The sequence below is a fragment of the Crocuta crocuta genome, unplaced genomic scaffold (assembly GCF_008692635.1).
Source record: "Crocuta crocuta isolate KB4526 unplaced genomic scaffold, BGI_CrCroc_1.0 scaffold95, whole genome shotgun sequence".
Taxonomy (NCBI): domain Eukaryota; kingdom Metazoa; phylum Chordata; class Mammalia; order Carnivora; family Hyaenidae; genus Crocuta; species Crocuta crocuta.
The window spans coordinates 5,734,488-5,745,247 of NW_027530971.1; positions in this window are offsets into that span (position 1 = coordinate 5,734,488).

Consider the following 10,760-nt stretch of genomic DNA (forward strand, 5'->3'; position numbering starts at 1 on the left):
CTCACCCCCCAAAGCCTGCAACTCTTGATCTTGGGTCTGAGTTCCAGCCCCATGCTGGGCGTTTAAAAAAATAAGTAAGACATTAAAAGAAAAAGAATAGTGCTTTATGAACATTAAATATCTTTTTTCCCCCTTTTTTCTTCTAGAGAGAGAGCTCGCCAGCTGGGGAGAGGATCCCAATCAGGCCCCGTGCTGAAAGGAGCTTGGTCCCGTGATCCTGGGATCATTAACTGATCATTAATTAACTTGATTAAGTGGAAATCAAGAGTCCAGAGCTCAACAGACAGAGCCACCCACACACCCCATAGCTGTCTTTTTAAAGAACAAAATGAGTTAATAAAGATCAAGTGCTTAGATTAGTACAGGTGTGTGGTAAGCTCAATAAACCTAGCTCCCAGGAACAAGATCTTTGGAATTCCCTGTTGGCCCTAAGTCAGTCCCAGGATCAGTCAGTCCCACAATCACATTGTGCCTGATTCAATTATGTATCCCCATCTTCTAACCCAATTCTTGCCAGCCCTGTCATGTAAATAGTGAAACAATACAAAGATGTTTAAGGAATTTTAAAATTACCCCTTAATTTCCTCCATTACCCTCTCCCTAAGGTAACTCATGTTACCTTTGCAGTATTTACCTTTCACTCCCTTCTCTGTAGCCACTCAGACATCTACATATACATAGAGAAGGGTTTTTTCCCCTGTTTTGACACCACTGGGATCATTGTCAACATGGTACTCTGCATCTCTTTCCCTTTTTCTTTTTTTTCCTTCTGCATCTTTTTTTCTGATTGAACATCAGGGACCTATTTCCAAGCAAAGAGATACAGATATAACTCCTTACTGAAATAGTTCTTAGATAATATTCTATACTTTGGATGTATGATAATTTATTCCTCAATGTTGAGATGGTTTCTAATCTTGCTTTGCTTTGTCACTATCAACAGTGTTGCAATAAATACCTATCTACGGGCAGGGGGCGGTGCCTGGGCGCCTCAGTGGGTTAACGGTCCAACTTCAGCTCATGATCTTGTGGTTTACCAGTTCGAGACCCATTGGGCTCTGTGCTGACAGCTCAGAGCCTGGAGCCTGTTTCAGATTCTGTGTCTCTTTCTCTTTCTGCCCCATCCCTGCTCACATTCCTGAAAATAAATAAACATTAAAAAAATAATAAATACCTATCTACAAGGAGTTTTATATTCTAATGCTTTTATTCCTACGGGCTAGATTCCCAAAACTGAGATTATTAGGTTAAAGAATATGTGTTTTTAATTTTTTAAAATATTTTTATTTATTTTTGAGAGAGAGAGAGAGAGTGCGCACGCGAGCAGAGGAGGGGCAGAGAGAGAGGGAGACAGAATCTGAAGCAGGCTTCAGGCTTTGAGCTGTCAGCTCCCAGCTCGATGCTGGGCTTGAACTGGTGAACCACAAGATCATGACCTGAGCCAAAGTTGGATGCTCAATCAACTGAGTCACCCAGGTGCCCCAAAGAATATGCTTTTAACGTATTGAGTTGAATCACATGAAACTATTGATATTCAACCACTGTGACCTAAAGAAACCACAATTTCAAAAAGTTAAGCCTAATGTATTACCAGATTGTTTTCCAAAATAAAATAGCAATTTACATTCCTCTCTTTTTAAAAAAAAAGTTTGTTTATTTATTTATTTATTTATGAGAGAGCACGTGCATGAGAGCACGTGTGCACGAGCACGAGGTAGGGACAGAGAGAGAGGAAAGAGAGAATCCCAAGCAGGCATGCTCTCAGTACAGAGCCCAACTCAGAGTTTGATCTCATGACTGTGAGATTATGACCTGAGCCAAAATTAAGAGTCATCACCCAGGTGTCCCAGCAATTTACATTCTTACCATCAATGGATGTGAGCTTCTGTTACCCAAAGCCAATAATCAGGACTGGTGTTACTGTTGTATTCACTTTTTATCAGTCTGATCAGTGCAAATGAATTTATGCCCACCAACAGCTGAGATCTGATTTTATTCACATTTAGACCCTTGCATCTACCTATAGTATCATTTAGAATATCTTTCCTTGCAAGTTACAGAAGATTCACATTGGCTTAAAGAATAAGGGGAATTTCCTGGCTTATGTGACTGAAAAGTACAGAAGTAGAATAGGCTTCAGAGTTGGTCTGAATCAAAACCTGGCGTATTTCATCCTTACCTGCTACTTTCTGTGGCATCAGCCTAATCCTAAAGCTTGCTTCCCTCATGGTGACAGAATGGCTGCAGCAGGTCCACTAATCTAAAGGAAAGAAAAATATCCATGTCACAAAATTTCTAGAAAGAGTCCTCTACCTCACATTGGTTGAAATGTCTCTGAACCAATCTCTGGCCAATTAAAGACTGAAAAGCTTGGGCCTAGGTTATCTAAGCCTATTATATGTCATCAAGGATAGGATTCCTCTTTTCCCTTTGCCAGGCTTTCAATTAACAAGGCACTGAAAGATTCAGAACTCCAAGAGAAAAACTTCTCAGTTTTCAACATAAAATGGCATTAAGTAATAATCAGATGTTAGCTGTACAGTATTGTCAGTTTTGTAGGAAAGCTTGTTTGTTGGCTTCAAAGGCTTTTAACAGAAGAGCTGAAAGAAATCTGGGCATCTCTGAGAAAGTATATTGGACTTCTAGAACTGCCATAACAAAATACCATAGGTTGGGCAGCTCAAACAATAGAAATTTAGTTTTTCGTGGTTATGGAGGCTGAAAGTTCAAGATCAAAGTGTTGGCAAGTTTGGTTTCTCCTGAGCCCATGCTTCTTGGCTTGCTCATGGCCACCTTCTTTCTGTGTCCTCACATAGTTTTTCTCTGTGCACCCACATCTCTGGTGTGTCTCTCTTCTTTAAGAACACAGGTCATATTGGAGTAGAGCACCACCTCAGAGTCTCAGTTGAATTTATTCATCTCTCTGAAGGTCCTGTTTCCAAATACAATCACGTAGATTAAAGCTTACTCATTTATGACTTCATTGAACTTTAATTACCTCTTTTGTGTGTGTGTGTGTGTGTGTGTGTGTGTAACCATATCTCTTTTAATGAAGAAAATTTAGCAAAAAAAGAAAAATCATGATGCCTAATGAGATGAATAAAAAAACCAAAAAATGTGTAATACTATGAATGAAAGATTTTTGAAAGCCTACATAGATACAATCCACAAAATAGGATAACTTGCATAGAATCTACACACTTTTTTTTCATATCTGGAAATGTCTTTATTCTTTTTTTTAAAATAGTTTATTGTCAAGTTTTTAATTACCTCTTTAAAAGCCCTATCTCCAAATGCAATTATATTCTCAGGTACTGGGGTTGGGCTTTGATATATGAATTTGGGGGGAACACAATTCAGCCCATAACAAAATGTATGGATGCAAAGTGGATGGATATACACTGTGAGGTATAATGCAGCAATCAGAAGCACTGGGTTACATGTACATAAAGCAATGTGGATGGATCTTAAAAACCCAATGCTGCCTAAGAAAAGAACACAACAAAGTGGGGCATATAGCTCAATATAATTTCTACAAATTAAAAGTATAAGCCCACAGGGGTGCCTGCTTGGCTCAGTCTATGGAACATGTGATTCTTGATCTTGGGCTTATGAGTTTGAGTCCCACATTGGGTGTGGAGATTACTTAAAACAGAATCTTAAAAAAATAAAAAATAAATAAAAGTTTAACTCCCAGTATGCATTATGCAAGAACATTTACAAAAAAAGACAAACTATACATTAAACACATCACAATAATTGCCTACAGTAGAAGGAGGAGAAGAGTAGATGTGGTTTTTTTAAAGTATATAAATTAATGAGAGAGAGGGAATTTTGGGAAGGCCAGTGGTGATAATACACCATAAATTATGATGAGTATGAAGAACTCAGCCCTCTAGCACTGAGGTCCAAGATCAAATATGAACAGTTAAGAAATCAGGACATCTCTCTTCTTAGCAGGGTGACAGAAAGCTTTTGCCATAGTCCAGCTCTATGGACAAAAGCAAGCTTTGCCCCTCTTTTTAATCTAAAATAGTTGGCCCATATGGTGACATCCAATTGCAACATATCCTTTCTAATTTGGGACACAGACAGTTTATGGTTTTCTCTATTATCGAACAGAAACATTGCAAAATAACCAAAGTGGCAAGCATGTACAATTAATGGCAGAGAGCCAGATATAAACACTCAGAAAAATATTTCATGCTTGATATTGGCTGTTCAGTATCCACTTCCCCTTCATCTTTCCTACAAACACATCCCAATTTTGTTCAGGGTAGCAGTGTGCCCAATTAAAGAACTCTGGTTTCCAGACTCCTTTGCAGCTGGGGTTTTGACACAGTTCTAGTCAGAAAGATATAAGCAGAACTCTAATATCTAATGGTTAGGGCTTTTAGGAAAGTTATTGTTTTCCTGATTAAAATGAAAAGGGAAATTTTTTTTCTTTCAGATGGTGTTGGTGTAGTGTATTCTTGGTTTTCAAAATACCCATAGTTTTGAGACTTTGAAATGGTAAATATTCACGGTGTGTAAATAAGCATGACACATAAGTGTATGATCTTAAGTGTATGATCTTAAATACACACAGGGGACCCAGAAATTAAACTATAAATTGCTTGTGATTATGGATGACTTTGTTCTTTGCTTCTTGTGTTTTTCAATTTCCTTTTATCCACTTATATTAACTTAAAAAATTTTTTTTAACCTAAAATAAAATTAAATAAAATGAAAAGGGACAAACTTAATAGACATGATTTTTGTTTTCATAAGCTCTAAGCCCAATGTGGGGTCTTTAACTCACAACCCTGAGATCATGAGTCACATGCTCTACCAATTGAGCCAGCCAGGTGCCCCCAGATATGCATCTTTTGTCTTTGGTCTTTCTTCCTGCCTGGAATGTGGAGATGCTGCCCAGTGGTACAACAAACATTTTGTGACTATGGAAGAAAGCCTTTCACTATAGACGGCAGTGGAAGAAGAGAAAAGGTTTCTGGTTTCCTGAGCAGTTGCATGAGCCCTGAACTTTCTACTTTGGACTCCTTGTTACATGAAAAAAAAAAAAAAAAGAAAGAAAGAAAGAAAAAGAAAGTTTTAAACCATCGTGATTTTGATTTCTGGAACCACTGAATGCAGCCCTGACATCTGGGGAATGGAACAAGATAAGCCTGTGCCACCATGCTCCCCTCATGAGGATTTATCAACGCTATCTTTCTTCTAGATAGAGGACAATCATGACAATTGGTCAAGAAGTCCCTTCTGCCTGTGGGGTGAGAATTTCCAAAGCTTACCCTGCACGCATGGAGTAGATTTTGGGGAAATATCTGCAGTACCCACTACATTATTAAACAAGATTGTTGAAAAGATTGTGACATGGGATATAAAGTACCGGCAAGTGGCAAGCCCCCAAAACATATTCACTTCCTTCTCCTCTTCTCTATGTTGTTTTTAAAAAAATCTATTAAAAAAATACTTATTGACACCTTTTAGAATGGCTAAAATAAAAGACAAGAAAAAAAAGACAAGAAACAAGCATTGACGAGGATGTGGAGAAAAAGGAACCCTCATGCACTGTTGGTAAGAATGCAAACTGGTGCAGCCACTGTGGACAATAATATGGAAGTTCCTCAAAAACTTAAAAATAGCAATACTAGGGGCGCCTGGGGGGCTGGCTCAGTCAGTTGGGCGTCTGACTTCAGCTCAGGTCATGATCTCACAGTTCGTGAGTTTGAGCCCCACATCGGGCTCTGTGCTGACAGCTCGGAGCCTGGAGCCTGCTTCAGATTCTGTGTCTCCCTCTCTCTCTCTAGCCCTCTCCTGCTCACACTCTGTCTCTCAAAAATAAATAAACATTAAAAAAAGTTTTAAAAATTAAAAAAATAGCAATACTATATGATCCAATAATTCCACTAATGGGCATTTATAAAAAAAGAAACACTAACATGAAAAGACAGATGCACCCCTATGTTTACTGAAGTATTATTTATAATAGCCAAGACATAAAAGCAAGCTAAGTGTCCATCAATAGACAATGTATAAGGAAAGTGTCACACACACACACACACACACACACACACACACCAGAATATTATGCAACCATAAAAAAGGATGTGATTGTGCCATTTGAGACAACAAGGATAGACCCAGAGGGTATTATGCTAAGTGAAATAAGTCATACTGAGAAAGACAAATACCAGGTGATTCCACGCATAAATGGAATCTAAAAAAAATTGAACAAACAAAAAGCAGAATCAGAACTATAAATACAGAGAACAAATCAATGGTTGCTAGAGGGGAGGGAGGTGGGGATTGGGCAAAATGGGTGAAGGAGAGTGGGAGATATAGGCCTCCAGTTATGGAATAAATAATTCATGGGAATAAAAAGCACAGAATAAGGAAGAGAGTTAATGATATTGTAATAGCGATGTAATGGGACAGATGGTAGCTATACCTGTAGTGAATGCACCATAATGTCTAAGCGTGTCAAATCACTAAACTGTACACATAAAACTAATGTAACACAGTGTGTCAAGCATACTCAAATTTTTTTTAAAAATTACTTATTGAGCATCTATTGTGAGCAAAGCATGTTTCAGGTACATCAGAATTCAAAAATGAGAAAGATACTGTTATTGAATATTGGAAGAGCTAATAAAATCACAGGTATGAAAAGTCTTTGTATAGCAAATAAGAGTTATAGAAAGAAAGTGCCAGGAACAAAGTCTGTCTTGAACACTTGCTTGCTTGACATTAAATGGAAGGTATGGGTAAGATGTGACCACTCCAGGTCAACCAGGATCTCTTTCTCAGTCAGTCATTGTGACTCAGGCATATGAACGAAATGAGTGTCATGATGATTATGCTAAATCAAGGCTGTTACATCATCATGCAGAGTTAGTTAATATATGGATTAAAGGATCAAGGAAGATTTTCCCTTAACTTTGCTCTAGGACAAAATCTTATTCAATTCAGTGCTCTGACGTTAGGTTTCAAAGAGCTCTGATCTAGTAAGCTGAGGGAACACTTCACTTAAAACAATACAATCACACCAATAATAAGAGAATGTATCTGGGCAAAGAATTCAGACAATACAGATGTGTACAACATAAAAAGCAAAGGTCATTATCTGTTTTGTGGAAATTACTTTTGATGGCTTTCTATGGCAATGTGCTTTAAAAATAGATCTGTCTTCCCTTTCTTTTCTACAACTTCCATTGCATTGGTCTGGTGAGATAAGGCTTATGAAATAATTAGAAAACAGGATAGTAATATTCTTAGTGAAAGAATCCCTTAATACACATAAGACACTACGTTTGGAGAGATAATGATTATGCCTCTTCCCACATAGCAGTATGAGGTGTGGCTGGTGCAGCACCAACTAGGAGCCTTTGGTATCTAGTATTTCTTTCTTTTTTTAAAATTAAAAAAATATTTTAGAGAAAGAGAGAGAGAGATTGAGAGCACGAATGGGGGAGAGGAGCAGAGGGAGAGAGAAAGAATCTTTTTTTTTCTTCTTTATTTCTAGGAGAGAGAGAGAGAGAGAGAGAGAGAGAGAGACAGCGTGAGCAGGGGAGGGTCAGAGAGAGAGGGAGACACAGACTCTGAAATAGGATCCAGGCTCCGAGCTGGCAGTCAGCACAGAGCCCGACGCGGGGCTCGAACACACGAACCGCGAGATCTTGACCTAAGCGAAAGTCGGATGCTTAACCGACTAAGCCACCCAGGCGCCCCGGGAGAGAGAAAGAATCTTAAGCAGACTCCACACTCAGTGGGGAGCTCAATGAGGGGTTCAATCCCACAACCCGGGGATTTTTTTTTTTTTAATATAATTTATTGTCAAGTTAGCTTACAGTGTATACAGTGTGCTCTTGGTTTCGAGAGTAGACTCCCATGATTCATTGCTTACATACAACAAATACCCAGTGCTCATCACAACAAGTGCCCTCCTCAATGCCCATCACCCCCACTCCCATCAACCCACAGTTTGTTCTCTGTACTTAAGAGTCTTTTGTGGTTTGCCTCCCTCTCTGTTTGAAACTATTTTTTCCCTTTCCCTTCCCCTGTGTCTTCTGTTAGTTTCTTAAACTCCACCTATCAGTGAAAACATACGACATCTGTCTTTCTCTGAATGACATTTAACTTAGCATAATACCCTCCAGTTCCATATACGTTGTTGCAAATGGCAAGATTTCATTCTTTCTCATTGCCATGTAGTATTCCATTGTATATCTAAACCACATCTTCTTTATCCATTCATCAGTTGATGGACATTGGGCTCTCCATAATTTGGCTGTTGTTGATAGCACTGCTATGAATGTTGGGGTACATGTGCCCCTATGCATCAGCACTCCTGTATCGCTTGGGTAAATTCCTGGTAGTGCTATTGCTGGGTCATAGGATAGTTCTATTTTTAATTTTTTGAGGAAACACCACCCTGTTTTCCAGAGCGGCTGCACCAGTTTGCATTCCCACCAACAGTGCAAGAGGGTTCTCTTTTTTCCAATCCTTGCCAATATCTGTTGTTTCCTGAGTTGTTCATTTTAGCCACTTTGATCCAAGTGCAGTGGTATCTCAATGTGGTTTTGATTTGTATATCCCTGATGATGAAGTGATGTTGAGCATCTTTTCTTGTGTCTGTTGGCCATCTGGATGTCTTCTTTGGAGAAGTGTCTATTCATGTCTTCTGCCCATTTCTTCACTGGATTATTTGTTTTTATTATTTATTTTATTTTTGTTAAGTTCTTTATAGATTTTGGATACTAATCCTTTATCCGATATGCCATTTGCAACTATCTTCTCCCATTCCGTCGGTTGCCTTTTAGTTTTGTTGATTGTTTCCTTTGCTGTGCAGAAGCTTTTTATCTTGATGAGGTCTCAATAGTTCATTTTTACTTTTATTTCCCTTGCCTTCAGAAATGTGTCAAGTAAGAAGTTGCTGCAGCTGAGGTCAAAGAGGTTGTTGCCTATTTTCTCCTGCAGGATTTTGATGGTTTCCTGTCTCACATTTAGGTCTTTCATCCATTTTGAGTTTATTTTCCACAACCCTGGGATCTTGACCTGACCTGAAATCAAGAGTCAGATACTCAATAGACTGAGCCACACAGGCACCCCCGTATCTAGCATTTATAATCCTCATAACAGTCCAGGGTAGCAAATATTATTATGATCTTCTTCAAAAGCCTAGGAACCTGAAGTTCTAAGAGGTAAAAATCAATTAGACAAGCTCATAGAGCTAGTCAGTAGGAGGGCTGAGATTTGAATCCAAGTTAACATGCTCCAACGCCCTGCACTTTTCACTCTCCATGTTAACTCTCGATATAGGTAAGATGGATTCCTCTTGTAGGTAAGAACAAACTTAGGAAAGATTACCTTATGGGATTTCTGTAAACAACCAGTAGTGATGTTATTTTGGACCTACAAATACACTGAATGTCTTGGAATGTCACTCTCTCATCTTGGTTTCCTCTCTTAGTCCCTCTTCCCACCCTCCTCTCCACTTGGCTGGTCTCCATTGTAACTCTGTGGCAGAGCTCCTTTCTGTCTCATGATGGCTATGGCTTGGACAGGGACAGAGTAAACATAAGATGAACCTGAAACAGCTTTTTGTTACCAGTAAGTAAGAAAACACATAAAATATGATGGGAACAAAAAAGGACATGGGACATGTTAAAAGAGCTTCCCTCGGCCAATTCTAAGACAATTTGAGCATCAAAACAAGTAATGAAATTAACAAATTAGCACCCATATGATTAACAATAACAATACCTTAATTGAATTAAAATATTTTATCACCCATAAAATAAGTTTCCATGAGTTTATAAATGTAGAGGTCAAGAAAGATCTTCCTTGGGGTGCCTGGGCCACTCAGTTGGTTAAGTGTCTGATTCTTGATTTCTGCTTACATAATGATCTCGAGGTTCGTGGAATTGAACGCGGTCTACGGTCTGTGCTGACGGAATGGGGCCTGCTTGGGATTCTCTCTCTCTCCCTCTCTCTCAAAATAAATAAACTTAAAAAAAGAGAGAGAAAGATCTTCTTTATAGTCAGAATGTCAACTAGTAAAATGTGGGGGGGGGCATCTGAGTGGTTCAGTTGGATGAGCGTTTGACTTTGGCTCAGGTCATGATCTTACTGCTCTCGAGTTCAAGCCCTACATTGGGCTCTGTGCTGACAGCTCAGAACCTGGAGCCTGCTTCTGATTCTGCGAGTGTGTCTCTCTCTGCCCCTCCCCCACTCATGGTCTGCCTCTCTCACTTCTCTCTCAAAAATAAACATAAAAATTTTTTAAAAAATAAATGTGGTTAGAATGACAAAATTAGAATGTCACCATTCTGCAACCATCATATTAATCATTGGTTCAGGCAAAAATCACGGAAGCTAAAATAAATAGGTGAAAGTTTGTTTCTGAAAAGAATACACCTAAAAGTATCTCTTCACACATTATTTATTAAAGGGGGAAAAGATAACTTTACAGCATAAAAACCTGGCAGACAAGTGGTCAAAGTTAACAGTACCAATAATGAGACAGATGTTATCATGTTCTTTCTGATATTATCCATTGAGAAGGACACTGCACCAGTTCTGTGGTATCCTGACAGGAATGCATACCTGGAGTTAACTATGAGGAAATAGAAAACTCAAACTGAAAGAAGACCTTTTACAAAATAATTAGCTTGTGATCTTCAAAAGTGTCCAGGTCATGGAAGTCAAGGAAAGCCTGAGAGATTGACTTTCTGGATTAAAGAAGACTAAGAGACGTAACA